Consider the following 15,424-nt stretch of genomic DNA (forward strand, 5'->3'; position numbering starts at 1 on the left):
GGCAAAATGAATCTATGGAGTTAGAAGTCTAGAGAGCATTTACCATTCGTAGGAGTAGTGGTGGCTGGAAGGCGACACAAGGAGTCCCCTGGGGTGCTGGTAATTTTTTGTTCTTATCCTGGGATCTGGTTTTACAATTGTGTTTAATGTGTGAAAATTAGTCAAGCTGTCCTACTTTTTCTGTGTCCATTTTGTGCTCCAATAAAAAGTAGAGATAGTAGAAGAGGAAGGGAGGAGAGAGGAATGAAGGAAGGAAAGAGAGAAGGGAAATTTTATGAATAAATGAAGATGTCAATCAAATGAAATGAACTTTTTTAAAAGTTCTGCATTTTTATAAAATCCCAAGTCCCACAATTTACTTCAGCTTTTAATTCAATAGAATTGTAAGAATTGCATCTGAGTTGGCATAAAATCCTAGTTAGTTAGCTTGGGGAATTTTACCAAGCTTTATTTTAAATCTAAAATTATATCCAAGTGAATTCCCCATGTTTGTAAAGCCCAGCGCGGCACCCCTGAGAATGGATGTAATCTTTTTAAGCATCCACATAGCCATTAGGGAGCAGATGAGCGGTTCTAACTCATTCAGCTAAAAACATACTTCTATTTAGCTTGCCAGTGGATTCCTGACTGCCAGTTGTACTTAAAGGAATCCGGTATGATTAGGTATAGATATTTTTCACTTCGCAGGTGGTAGAAATGATAGGTGCACACAGCTCCCACTAATTTATAGTGATTTGATTTTATTCACAAGTTCGTAGTTCAGTCTGACAGAGTTCACCCTGCAATGGCCACATTCAGAACTTTTCTTTGGTAAGTTGCAAGGTTCTGTTTCTTCCTCATGTCACAGAGGTGGGATTGATCTGTGTGTGTTGGCCCAGGGTAGACATGTGGAGATCAAACATGAACTTTGTCAAACAGATGGTAGTCCTCTGCTGCGGAAAATGACTTTCCCCTCCTTTTCCTTAAGGCAAGTGAGAATTTTAGGAGTTACCATAGTGTTGAATTTCAGATCAGGTAAACTGACAAAGAGCCCTGCTATGAATCAGTGTTTCATTTTGTACATTTTGGCAGCTCCTTGAAAGCAGAAAGTAAGCCTCAGACTGTCAGCCGTTGTGGTTGTGATTCCTTGATGTTGATACAAGATATGAAAGAATATTGTGCATTTGATTTGAAAGGGGGGTGTGTGTGCATGCGTGTGTGTGTGTGTGTGTGTGTGTGTGTGTGTGTGGTCAGTACATTAGAAATAACTTGAGGACAAATAACCACTATAAGAATCACAGGTCATAAGTCAGCAAGTAAAAATATTTGAATGACATCGCCTAGCTGCTAACCTTTTCGAGAAAGGTACACACCTTTACTTTTATAGACAGCTGAAAGCAATTGTGTCTGTCCCATATGCTTCTAAAGTTTATAATTGTCTTTGGTGTGCATATGAGGCTATGTGTTCACATACAAATTCAATTGTCAGAGCCTCATCTGTGAGACGAAAACATTCAGCAGTGTTTTATTAGTGGAATGCTCAACAACTGACCTGATGCCTTTCCCTTATGACTGATTAAAATTCCCCTCTAAGGTATTTAGAAGGATTTGGATTCCCTTTAGATACAGGACCTATGTCTTCTGTTTTGTGCTTCAATACTACTTCAAGACAAAAATGTGCCAAGGAATTATCTGCCTTTAGCTGTTAGCAGTTAAATATTAAAGTGCATAAATTTCAGATTCCTTTCAATAGGTTGGTTTTAACTGCAAGGGAGTGTAGCTATAGGCTTGTGGGAGGAGTGAACTGCAAGGAAGAAGGGAGAAGGAGATTTTCAAAGGAGTAAAACAATGTGTTAATATGTTCTTAACCATTGGAGAGGAGTAACAGTCTCCTTGTAGAATCCGAGTTAAGACGATAGATTCCTTAGGAAAAAAAAATACATGCATATGGGTAAACAGCAAATGTTATAACTGTATTAGTTTGGATTCCCCCAGAACTGAACCTAAGGGAAGGATTTGAGGGCAAGTAGTTTATTTGGACAGAATAAGGAAGGAACTGAGCTTAGGTGATAGGAGGGGTTGAGATGGGGAAGGGAACAGGCAGGTATTAAAGGATGTTATTATTAAGGTACTTTCCACAAAGATGAGTGAAACTGAAGTCCATGAAAAAACTCTGAAAAATGGTGCAAAACAGATAGCTTAGTATTTTCCTGCCCAAAAGAGCCCAACATTCATCAGTCCTTGGTTAGCGTGGCCCTTGGTAGGACATGAATTCATAGGTGTATCTCTTGGCAGTGTGTAGGGCAAAGGGGGTTCTATGACAGAGATGCAGCTGTTAGCTGTGTGATATCAGGCTGGTCTGCACAGAAATGGTGAACAAGAATGAGGGGAGTGTAGAGAGATGTAAGTCTTCCTGGACCAGTTTCTTAATTCTGATTGTGAGGAAAGGGACACCTAATGGTAAGATGGCCAGTTGGGAGATGACTTTACCTATTCACATCTTTGAGAAGGGCCAAGTTATATGCTCAACAGTGTTTTTAAATTGTAAACTTATTCTAGAAGGAAGGGATTCAGTGAGTCAGTAGATACCTTCAAAAAGATTGTGAGGAGTCCAGGGGATGCTTTAAACTCCTCTGACTCACTGTGTCTCATAAGGACAGTCACATGACCTTTCTTTATGAGATAGTCTTCATCTAGGGAATGGTCTAACAATGGCCTTTATCATTCTGAAGACAGAGGGTGCCCAAGCCCATGATGCCATGAGACTAGTAGCTTCAACATCCCTGTATGATGCTCTTCCTATATGTAATCTCCTTTACCCCAAGCAATGACTTGAGTCAACAGGGCAATCCTATCTCAGACTCTAGGAAACTGAGTCTGGAACATCAAGATGATGTACCAGAATCACCCAGTGAGTCACTGTCACAGTAGGAATTAGACACCAGAAGATCTATATTCTAGGGCATTCTTCAACTCTCCAGGTCTCACCATCTCCTCCTGGAAATGAGTGTTAATAATAGCCTTGGCCCTCCCATGAGCCAGAATGGCTTATTCACAACCTGGGGACAGAGTCATCCAGGGGAGGTGAGTTAACTCTTTCAGGCCATCATTCTATGACAAAGGCCAGTCAAAAAGGCCTGGAAAATGGTGGTAGTACATACATGCATTATTCCTGTGTTCCCTGGTCCACTGTACCCACTAAAAAAATAATTAGAAGAAATCGTAGATCTGTGTTAGGTCATGATGGTGGTGGTAACATAGGGGAGGGAATTACAAACAGAGGGGAAGTGTCCCAAGACCCAGGGAGAGATCTAAAGTAATATAATAATATGTCATGGTCTCTCTCTCAGACCCAAAACTGTGCTTGACCCATTCTGGCAATTATTATAACATTATATTTTCTCAAAAGCCAAGCCTCCTTCTCTTTCTCTCTTTTTCACACACACACACACACACACACACACACACACACACACACTCTCACACTCACACACGGAGAATAACAAGCTTTGCAAAGTGCAAACATTTCCATTGCTGCCAAAGGTCAGGCTGAGGATGAAGCTCGAAACCTCGAATTTGTCCAGCTGTCATCTCCCAGTCTCCGTCAATACTGTGAATGTCCAGTTCTATCCCGAACATACCTACAAATACATCTCCTTGGAAAATACTGGCACATAAATTTAGAGAGGTTTAAAGTGGGAATGAATACCTCAACCTACGGAGTGGAAAAAACCTGTGCCCTGCTCCTTGTGGGCAACCCAACCTGTTTGAACTGCTAAAAACACTCAGGGCAAAACAAGGAGAGCTGAAAAAAATAAGCTTTTAAGAAAACAGTTCTCTCAATATTCCTAAGTTTAATGGCTCAATATTTAGCATGTGTTTCATAACTCCAGCTTTTTTTGGGCGGAGGTAGGTAGGGGAAATGGGAATATAGTAAAGGGTTTTCAAAACACTTGCTATTTGTAAGGCTTCTTTTTTTATGTACCATAACGCACGCAGCCTTCTCAGGCTTGGGGTCAGGATGTTTCCTTGCAGTGGAATGGAACACGAATGAGGAAGAGTGGGAAACTAGGTTATAGGCTACCATGGAAAATATGAAGAATCCTGGAAAACGTGAGCCCAGAGTCTGACAGTGGTTCCAGGGTTATGGGAAGAACTCCTTTTCCCTCTTTCCTCTAAGTACCTATCAGGATCCCTGGGCTGTGGTGTTAACAATGAATTATCAATGGGTCATTCACCCAAGGAGCTTACAATCCAGGGAGACAGATAAGACAGGCAGATGGATAGACAGGGAGACCAAATGTCACAAAAAAGAGAGAAGGGCTGCTGCCGAGACAGTTGACTGTAGCAGAGACAGACTGTGTCTCTGTTTATCTTTAGTTCTGTTACTTGCTGGCTGTGTGGTTTTGGAAAGCTGCTAAACCTCTCTGGCCTCAGATTCTTCATCTGCCAAGTGGAGATAATGGTACTACCCAAGAATGTGTTTGAGGTTTCATGAGAAATTTATGCAAAACACTTTGAACAGTGCCTAACACGTAGTAATTGGTCATAAGTGTTAGCCATGACAGTGATTTCATAGGAAGGGATGGGGCTGGGTGGAGGCTTTATAGCAGCAGGAGTGTTTCAGCTGAGTCTTCAAGAAAAAGTAGGCACAATCCAGATAGACACAGAGTAGCTGCTTGTTGGGCTAAAAGGATGATTCAAACAGGGGAAGAAGAATATGAAAAGGATTGTAGGTGGAAAAACCCAAAGATGTTCAGGTTAAGAGGAAGACCTTTGGGGGAAGGTAAAGAGTGGTGGGGCCACAGTGTGTAGCCCTTCCCAAACATAATGTGGTATCAGTCAGTGTTAAGGCATAATGCAAGTATGAGCCGAATTTTGGGTTGACCTTTAACAACTAGATTCGGTGCTTTATTTGAAATGTTAAACCTCAAATTTCTTCAAAAGATAGTTGCTTTTATTGTTTCTGAGACGGCTGAACCTCCCTGTAGGGTCATCCAGGGACCTCATTATTAGCTATAGATGGAATGGTTGTGGATTTGGGAAGATGAAAATTGAAATGCAGACACATTTCACAAATTTCACAATTTCACAAAATTGTGAAGAGTGGCCCTTTGGAAGCTTTGAAAGAAGTGGGCAGGGAACATTTGGCAAAAAATTTCATGTTGATTGAGTGACATGTACAGGGAACTCTTGTGGCCTTGTGAGGAAGGAGTTTCAGTGGCAATTCCCATTGGGAATGGGGTATTGGTGGGAGAACAAAACTGCCTGAGCAGCCTTTTACAAATACATAATAACCTTTGGCTCTTAGGATGACAGAGCCAAAGGGGGGTGGGTTGGGGGTGGGTTGGGAGATCCAGTGAGGAGCTAGAATGAAAAGAATCCTGAGAAAGAGATTGTTAGGAGTCTATTAAAATACCACCTTGTTAACCTTCTTATTTCCCTCTACTCACATTTCTGGCAGGTCTAATTTCACCCTGTTCCACTAATCCATATAATACAATGAATTTCAGAATGCGTACAAGTATTCTCCATGGCTGTTTTACCCTTACATCAAGTCATACATACCTTCTCTGATCTAAAACCAGAAGCTAATCTGCTTTTCATTCTGTGTGAAGTCCACAATTGACGGAATATCCAGGTGAGGGAGAGACTTTCCATTCTTCACATACATCTAGTGCTGTGGGGCCTTCATGCCAGCCTTCTGGTCCCATACGTGCTTGGTAGGAATGCTGCAATCTCCTGTTAGTCTGAGGTCAAATCTCTGCTTATTTTCGATACCTAGAATTTCGACTTCGGTTTTCACCTCATATTTGTTTACTAAGTCAGACATGTACCCACTCCTGAGTGTGCGCACACACACACACACACGCACACACACACACACTTACCAAACAGGAGTGATATCTGATTCAAAGGAGTGTAGCCTCCCAGAGATTTCAGGTCTAGGTAAAAGCTAACAGCAACATACTGTATCTGTGATTTGGCGTGACGGTTGTTACTATTCCTTTATGCTGTGAAGCAATACTATTGTGTCATGTTTAATGATTTTCAATTGCACAACTTTGGATTTTTTTTAATGGAATTTTGATTTAATCGGTGATTTTTTTTTTTCCAGGAGCTAGAAGCATATTTTTGGTACCCTCAGAATTTGATCCAAGACCTGCTTCAGGTACCAGATATCCTGTCACATTCTATGACAACTCTCTTTGAAATTCATGTAACTTTTGTTTTCTGAACTTTCATTTGCTTTGTGTTAATTTTAGAGCTTGCCTCACTTTGGAAGCTTCTTTTTAACTCAGAAAAACACAAGAGAATAGTATAACAGAGACTCATAGAGTAAGATTGCAAAATTAACATATGTTAACATTTTATCATATTTTCTCAAGATAAATGATGTATATGTCAACATAAACAAACATTGCTGATAGAATTAAAATTCCTTTCACTTCCTTTGTTTTTATAGGTGGGTTGCAATTTCAGTTTTTTGAGAGAAAAATTAAGACTTAACGTGACTTCGAAAAACATCTCTAAGTTTATGTGACTTTTTAGGCAAGGTACTCTTCCTAGGCCTCTGTTTCTTCATCTGTAAAATGGGAATAAAAATCGCATCTATCTCGTAAGATTGTTGTGAGGCTCAACTCAACTCATACACATGCCTGATGTCTAGTAAGATCTAAATAAATGCTAGCGTTTTTGTTGTTGTTTTTAATTAACATACTTCCTCACCGGTTCACAGTCCAGTGCAGAAGCAAACAAATCTTTACAACATAGTGATAAGTGTTGCAGTAGAAGTTAATGCAAAGAAATGTAGATAAGAGAGTGAACAGAGAGGTGAGGAAGGCTTCACAGAGGAGGGCTGAACTTTGATCCATTTCCTGGAGAAGAAATCTGGTTTCATCAAGTGAAGAGAGAAGTCATGCAGGCAGAGGGAAGAGCCAGTGCAAAAGACAACTACATAGAAACGGGCTTTTGATGGTGAGCCTGCAGGGTCCACTGTGTGGTGGGTAGAAGGGAAGGAAAGAGAGGTGGGCCAGGGGGTGAGTTGGGGCATGGGAGTTTCCATAGATAGCATTGTTGACCACAGAAGGTACATTTCCATGTGTTTGTGGATATATGAGCCTGTTTCTTTCTGGGAACTTAGATTTCAAAGTTGAAGATTATTACATTATTTTTGAAAAGACTTATCCTTATTACTGTCCTTTCACCCTGATATGTTCATTCCTGTAACCTTGGTAACTCACCGATATGCCTCCAGCGGGAGGACCCTCAAATGCAGTCAGGCTACTATGAGTTGTAACGCCATTAACATTGACAATCAGGGCCACTGGGCATTGGACATAAATTAAGGTCTCTGCAATCTGCAATGGCCCTAATATAGTCTAGAAGATACAGTATTGCTTCTTATGCATCTATTACCCAGCTTGACCTAGTGAGAAGGTGCAAGGTCTCTGACTCAGAGAGTGCTATGATATCATCCTGGCTCTGCTCTGCTGATTTCTTGCCATTTGGTCCCCAGGACCATTCTCTCTTCTTTTCTACCCTGCTCTTGCATCAGGAGACTGATGCCTGGGGGCTGCACGCCAGTCCCCTTAACCTTCTGGCTTTTGTTAGGTTCAGGCTACCAGAAGGTCTCACAGGAAGTAGGAAGGCAAGAAGAGACAGAGAGGTTGGGATATTTATTCCTCTTCCTTCTTCCAAGCTTCTCTCTAGTTTTGGTGGTGGCTGTGCTCCTTGGTGGCTAGAGCTCCTGCCAGGTGGCCCCTCTTGTCTGCTTCTGCCCTCACCAGGCTCCAGTGACATCCTTTTCTGCCATTGCCCCCTTAACTCTCCACTGTTGCCACTTTCAATGCTTGGCCATCCCCTGGCTGTTCCTTTAGCTCTGCCCACATGTCCATAAAAAGCACCTTTATTACATTTTTCTCAGTGACTCTTTTGAACATGTCCCCTCTTTCCTACTGAGACCTTGACCAAACCAACTGTATACTAGTTGTGCGGGACTTTCACTTTTGGGCTGACTCTCCATATGCAAAATCAGGATAGTGTTGTTCTCTGCCTCCTAAAGTTGTTTATAGGTAATGAGGAGATTGTATGTTTTGATAATATTTTTGTAAAGATTTTATTTATTCATCATAGACATATATAGAGAGAGAGGCAGAGACACAGGCAGAGGGAGAAGCAGGCTCCATGCCGGAGCCCGACGTGGGACTCAATCCCGGGACTCCAGGATCACACCCTGGGCCAAAGGCAGGCGCCAAACCGCTGAGCCACCCAGGGATCCCCTGTTTTGATAATATTTTTAAAGCCTCTAGCACAGTGCCTGACACACAGAAGGCCTTTTATGAATATCATATACAATTGTCATCACAGTTATTACTAAGATTGCTATAATTATTTTTCATTTAGAATCAAAGGATGTCAGATCTAGAAAATACCTGGGACATTGCCAAGGACAATCCCAACATTTTATATTTGAGGAAACTGAGGCCCAGAATGCTTGGGTAAATTCACATAGCTAATTAGTGGTAGAACTAAGGATAGTATCAGCCTACATTGAAAGAAGGCCAGATGTGTTTACATCAATTCTGTTTAACATCTTTAATGAAGGTGTTGATTCCTTCAGTGACGTCGCCCACTTGTTTTAGAAATGAGTTACATAAGCCCAACTCCCACCACTAACACTTTATTTGCTCCCTCTGAGAAGAGCATCATACTGTCCCAAAATAAGCAAGAATTCAAGAGAAAACCCCTGTTTCATTTGCTCCTGCTCCCCGCTGCTGACTCATTCACTCCTGGGCCTCTGAGCTCCAGCACATCAATCATCCATCCTCAGAAGAGCACTGGTCAGTCTCACAAGCTCCAGCTCTGCTGGAGCTCAGCAATACTGCCCTTGGGGCTCTGCTGCACCACAGGGGAGGACACTTTCAGGTTCTCTTCTGCACAGATGGTGGTACCCAGCTGATAATCCTAGCCAGCAACTGCCCTTTTGCGTTTTAGAATCCATGGTAGGCCATCCTGGTGGAGACAGAGCCCAAGCAGATATGCCTTTTGACCACACACTTTTGAAACATTTAGATAAACAGTGAACCTTGGCTTCGTCATCCTATTACTAGGCATTCAGGTCTTTCCAAGTTTTAAACAAATAATGCAAATTGCCATACATTTCAGGATGATGATGTCTACTTCTGGGGCAAGTAAAGAATTCCCTTCCAAAGCTCAAATAATAAGTGCTTAATTGCCCCCCCCCCAAAAAAAAACAGTAATAAACTTTAAATTACTTTCTTCTCATTACTCCCCAAACATGCTTTTGCCCAGTCTGTGTGTGTCTGTCAGGGCCGAGCTGACATTACCTGATCCTATTGCACAGAAAGCCTGTGTTTGTGAGATGCCCAAATAAGTGGTTGATTCAGGGAAAAAAAATATTAGTCAAACCATTTGTTTCACTGAATTAATGAATCAGTTCAGGTAAAGTAGGCGAGCTTGTAGCCCAGAGTAGGCAAAGCTGCGTGTCCCAGGATGATCTCTCCTGCCTGCATTACAGGGAGGGCTGGGCTCTTGGGGCAAACCTGAAGGAACTGCTTTGGGCTCAGGGCAACATTCTCTCTCAGCAACTTGTTCTTCACCATTTCTAGCAGACGTTTGAACTCCCTTCCCACACTACCTTCAACCCAGCTGCTAGAACTTCTCACCCTACAGTGCTTGAATGTCGAAAGAGAAAGCTAAGCCCTGAGGACTCTCTTGTTTCTTTCCTGATTTGAATCATGTAATCTTTTAAAACAAACTCACCCAAAAAGTAGGGAGACATTTGCTGTGGTAAATGGCAGGGATGAGAAAAAATAAATGAATGACTGACTGACTGAATGAATGAATGAATAAATAAATAAATAAATAAAATGGCAGGGATGAAGAGAAAGCTAAAAAGTAATAAAGGAATATTGAGAAAACCTGTATGAAAATTTCAAAAGTAGAGGAAGGAAACTACTCCATGTAACACACCTACTATGTGTCAAACATGTTCACATGCATTATCTTATTTAATTCTTACAGTAACCCCATGAGATCTGTGGGACCAGAGCACCTGCATGCAGTGGTTGTTGTTCTCTGCACAACAGGTACCAGGAAGGGTATGGGGCCTTGGAACCTGGCCTACGCTCTGCCCAACATGCTGTGGATCAGCCTGGAGAATGGTATATCTTTTTCTAATTTGTACAAAGACATGATATTAGTTTGGCTTCTCCAAAAGCAGGCCTCGAGCAAGGATTTAGATGCTGGCAGTTAATTGGGAAGTAATTCCTGGAAGCACAGTGGGGAAGTGAGATGAGAAAGGGAAGGAAGGCCAAAAAAGGGTGAGCTGATGAGTGGTTATCCTTATGAGCAACTGAGGGTTAATTTCCCCTTGGACCTTCTGAGACACCATGTGGAGCATGCCTCAGAATTTTCCTAGTTGGGGGCAAAGAGCCTGGGATACTTCTTTTTCTACTCCCATCCCTCCTAAGGTAAGGGTTGCTCCTGGGGCATTAATGCTTTGGCACATGGGTCGAGCACAATTCTGATACCAGAGACCAACCTCAGGGAGAGACACATACAGGAGGCCATCTGTGTGTTTGCAAACTGCCTGCAGGTGACCTCTGCTCAGCCAAAGGGCTCTAGTTGGGCTTAAAAGCCAGAATACTCAGAGAAGCAGGTAATCTGCATGCAGACATGTTTTGGTCCATTGGACATCTGTCAAATGTTACTCTTAGGGTAACTAAAATGATCATAAAAATATCAATTGTCCTGCCTTTGAAAGAAGAGTAAATGGCAAAAGATTAATGCCAGAAGGCTGGGTATCTGGCCACATTCCAGATATGGGGTCATCATTTTTATCACTTACATGAATTCTCAATAATGAATAATACCATTTTAGAATATAAATAGACTGAACTTCCCCTGCATGTAAAAGTTTTACTCACATTTTTCCACCTCCCTGAATTTGTTCACTGGGAATAGGTTGCCTAGTGGGTAAATGAAGACAACTTAAAGAGCTTCTGGCACATCTCAAAAGCTTCCTTGCTGCCCCTGTATGTTTTGTAGTATTTATGAATCACAACATGGCACACAGTGAACACTCTAAAGGAATGTGTCCAGAAATGTTGTGCAGATTTAGTGTGTGGTGGTGTGTGTGTATGTGTGCGTGTGTATACACGGATGTCTGTATTTATACATTTGGATCCTTCCACCATCTGCCCACTAGGACTGTGTGGATTGTCACCCCTGTCAACCCTTTGGAAGCCCCTAAGCTCTGCATTGAACACTGGGGCCAGGGCTGTGCTGCCCATGGTGGAATCCGCAGCCATGCAATAGCTCCTGCTGGGACTCTGAGCAACTAGGAACTCTCCATGTTCCGAATGGTGACTTAGAGCTTTCACACTGTGGTGCTGCTTTTGTTGTTTCATGTTAATATGCCCTAAGCATTTCATATTCAAAGAGGGAGAAGAAGGCAGAAAAGAAATCAAGTCCAGTTTCATGCAGCAAGGCACAGTGTGAGCAGCATCACACTATGATACTAAGGCTAAGAATTTTAAGTATTTGAGCGACAGTTGTTTAGGGTTGTGTCAACTGTCCCATTTTAGGGTGAGGAAAACAAGGCCCAGGCAACTGATGTGGCTCATTCAAGGCCACAGAGATGGGTCTCTTCTATGCTGGGAGGCCCGGGTTCTCTCAGGCCCTGTCAGCAGAAATTTAACTTGTGAGCTTGGGAGATGTGTTGGTTTTTCTCTATGTATCTCCTCAGATGCATCCTCTGCCCTTGCTTGCCTGGCTCTGTGTCCAGGAAGCTGGACCACCCCCTCCACCACCTAGCTACCAGCTGATGCCAGAGAAAGGTTGGGGTATTTAGTCTCTGTGTTCTTTCTTTGGTTTTTGTGGTGGCTATGCTCCTCAGGAATGGCTATGACTCCAGTCAGGTGGCCTTCCTTCTAAGGCTGCGGTTCTTATGGGATTCCAATCATACTTCCTCCTCCATTTTGCAGTAGATGTGAGAGTGGCAAAGGCTCCCCACTGTTGTTATCCCATGGATGGCTCACCCAGCTCTGTTCCTTCATCCTTCCTATATATCTGTATGCATTCCCTTCATTAAAATCTTTATAAGAAAACTGTCTGAGCAGGCTGGGAGCTTCCTGGCCAGAGGATATACTTAGGAAAGAGTTTTTCCTTTGATAAATGGGGATTAAAAACTGTCACTTAGGATGAAATAGGTAAAGAAGGTCAAGAGGTACAAGTTTCCAGTTAGAAGTAAGACATGGAGGTGAAAAGCAAAGCATAAGCAATATACTCAATAGTGCTGCAATAACATTATATGCTGAGAGATGGTGACATAATTATCATGGTGGGCAGTGAGTACTATACAGACTGTCAAATCACTATGTTGTATATTTAAAATCAATATAACTTTGTATGGATACTACACTTCATTACTAAATTTTAGAAAAACTGTCCACTTGGGTTTTGGTGAGGGTCAAATAAGGTCATGTATGTAAGCATGCTATGTATAGCCCAAATGCATGCTTGTTTTAACCAGAGATTTTTCACTCAGCCAGTTTATGCCTTAATTAGTTTTCATATCAGCATACAACAGTAGCACCTCAACTGTCCTTCTCCATCTCTCAGGTCACCCAAATTGATGTCTCATGGCAGAGTCTTCCAGTTTTCATTTTGAAGGCAATGAAACTGCACACCAAACCTTGATCTTGTTGCAAAACAATGAGACATTCTGCATTTTGGTGTTATACCAGACAGCTGTGCACACTGATCTGCAAAGGATGCCCTGCATCTCCTGCCTCCACTTTTCACCTGAAAGCCAAACCAGAGTGACTCACTGATGCACCAAAGAAGGGAAACAAGTTTTCAGTTAGTGGGGTGTCTCCAACAATATTCCACTTAAGAGTTCTGAGGGGCACCTGGATGGCTCAGCAGTTTAGTGCCTGCCTTCAGCCCAGGACGTGACTCTGGAGTCCCAGGATCGAGTCCCACATCAGGCCCCCCGCAGGGAGCCTGCTTCTCCTGCCGCCTGTGTCTCTGCCTCTCTCCCTGGGTCTCTCATGAATAAATAAATAAAATCTTAAAAAAAAAAAAAGAGTTCTGAGAACAGGATCCAGGACCAGCCTCGGGAAGAAGACAGACAGGGGATGTCTGTCCTAAGGGACCCCTATTCCATAGACCTCACCCCACTCTGCCAATTTTCACTCTCTCCCTGGTCCCTACTCCCACTTACCTCATCTCCAGGATACTGACTCCCAGTTCTGAGGAATTCACAGAAGATTAACCCATGTTCCTTCTATTCTAGTCAGGAAAATTTCACTAACAGCTGGGAATACCCAAAGCATGCAGGTACTTTCTTAGGTATAGGGAAGGCAAAAATGATCAAGACATGTTATTTCATCTGTGCCAACAAATACCATTGTGACTATCCGTGAAATTACCTAATTAATTAAGATAAACATTCCAAGCAACCTGCTAATCAGAGGGGGCCCTTCTGGTTGATTCTGGCTATGCTTTGTGGTGGTTAAGGGTAAGGATTTGAGAGCCAGTCTGCCCTCTTCCAAATTCTGCTCTACCATGTACTTGCCCTGTGACTTTGAGGGGGTAACTTAACTTCTCTGTCTAGAGAAGTGTGCAGGAGCCAACTTGAGAAACCCAGTTGTGCAGACTTCTTTCCAACCCTGCATTCACTGACATCATATTGGTAGTTTAAAATCTTTTGTGACATAGTGCAGGTTTAGCCAACATTTAGTGGTGAAAGTGACACACTGGGGCCCTTTCTGCCTGGAGAGTCAGTGGTTAATATTTCCCAGCACACTACTGCCTCTTTCCTTATATTTCTTTGTCTCTTAGAATGGAATGAAATAGTATCTACTTCATTGGATTGCTGTGAAGATTAAGTGATATCGAAGACATACACACTGCGTGGTGCTTGCTAAATATATATGCCCTGCTATCGTGACTATTTTCATAGTCAATGGAGTTTCTCCTTGGGACTCTTTTGGCTAATGATGCCAAGACCAGATACACTAGAAGTTACAGGCTGTGCTGGCCAAAGGGTCGACATGCCTTCTAAATCCCTATCTAGACTACTCTAAGACTCAGTTTTCCAAAACAAAGCAAAATACATACATACATACATACATACATACAAAGCAAAATAGAAAAGTAACTCCTTGCTTGAGAATGACTCAGTTCCCTTTTAGGGGAACACGACTCCGCTTCCCAGGAATCAACAGTGATTAGTGATAGAAGGAATAACCCCTTGACCCTGTGTGATCATCAGACCGCTGGGGAAGGAAGGAGCTTTTTGATTAAGTGCTGACCTGCAAAAACCACCAGCACAGGTGTCCAGCAATTTCACCCTTGAGAAGCTGGAGTTGAGTTTCTGGGGTTGCTTGGGAGGCTCAGGACATACTGCAGGGTAATAGGAAGGACATGGGGTGAGAAAAAGGTTCCTGCCAAGTTACTAGGAGACACATGATAGCTCAACTGGGAACGGAGAGTCAGGTTTAATATTGTTTCTGTTCCACACTTAATAATTGAGGTCAATGGTTTATCAAGTCGTCACTGAGAGCCACCGGGAGGCCAGGCTTCTAAGTGCAGAGAGGCAGCAGGGAAGGCTGAGGCTGTGAGAAATATAATCAGAGCTTACAGCACTAACCCTTCACCTGTTGATGTGATTGGGAGACATTCAAAAGACCTTTGGCCCTTGACTTCTCTCTATGTCCAAATTCCCACTATTACGTTAGGTCTTGAAGAACCTTTGGAAACTAGTGCTTCCTCCCCTCCTCCATGAAGGCAAAGTTGCCTTAAAGACAAGTATCATATCCTTGCACATATGCTCCTATCTGATCAGTTACCATCTGGGATCCCATATCTGGAAGCAGGATCTAGGAACTGCACACTGGATAGTCACACTCTCTTTAGATGAGATGTGTGAGTGATGAAAAGTGGAAAAAGACTTGATTTAAGGGATGATTGTGGTCTAATGGACAACTACATAAGACTGTGGGAAGCCCGAGGGTATATCTTCTCTTGGAGAATAGGGTGCTGGGTACAAGGAGGGCTGAATGAGGCAGGGAGACTGGCTAATGTGCAAGATGGGAGCTTGAGGTCAGGGGTAGGGGCCCACAGGAAGCACAAGGGACGCAGCTGTTTGCTGGACTTTTCTCTTGTGCTAACTGATGGGTTAGAAGGCTCAACAGGAAAGAAACTTTTGATAGCAAGCAGGGTCAAAAACGGGAAGGGCATTCAGAGGGCAGTAGCCATGGTGGGGCTCCATGGCCTTGTTGGCAGAAGGAAGAGTATATTTTTGAACTGTGGATCTCGTGAGCAGACAGAAATCAGGAAAGGGAAGCTGAGCATTTAATCCTACATAGATCATAGGCTAATGGCACTTATTTAGTGCTTGTAAGTGAAAAGT

General features: G+C 42.7%; 2 long non-coding RNA genes across 2 annotated transcripts; one reads left to right on the forward strand and one right to left on the reverse strand.

The window, feature by feature from the left end:
* Window positions 1-892: 892 nt before the first annotated feature.
* LOC121477803 lies at window positions 893-5,712 on the reverse strand. Its single transcript, XR_005984380.1, has 3 exons — window positions 5,548-5,712; window positions 1,849-1,902; window positions 893-961 (listed from the first exon to the last, which is right to left on the reverse strand). It is a non-coding gene; the product is annotated as an uncharacterized LOC121477803 (long non-coding RNA).
* Window positions 5,713-6,841: 1,129 nt separating this feature from the next.
* Window positions 6,842-13,026, forward strand: LOC121478446. Its single transcript, XR_005984471.1, has 3 exons — window positions 6,842-6,957; window positions 10,027-10,166; window positions 12,628-13,026. It is a non-coding gene; the product is annotated as an uncharacterized LOC121478446 (long non-coding RNA).
* Window positions 13,027-15,424: the final 2,398 nt, after the last annotated feature.

This window comes from Vulpes lagopus, chromosome 18, assembly GCF_018345385.1.
Source record: "Vulpes lagopus strain Blue_001 chromosome 18, ASM1834538v1, whole genome shotgun sequence".
NCBI lineage: Eukaryota > Metazoa > Chordata > Mammalia > Carnivora > Canidae > Vulpes > Vulpes lagopus.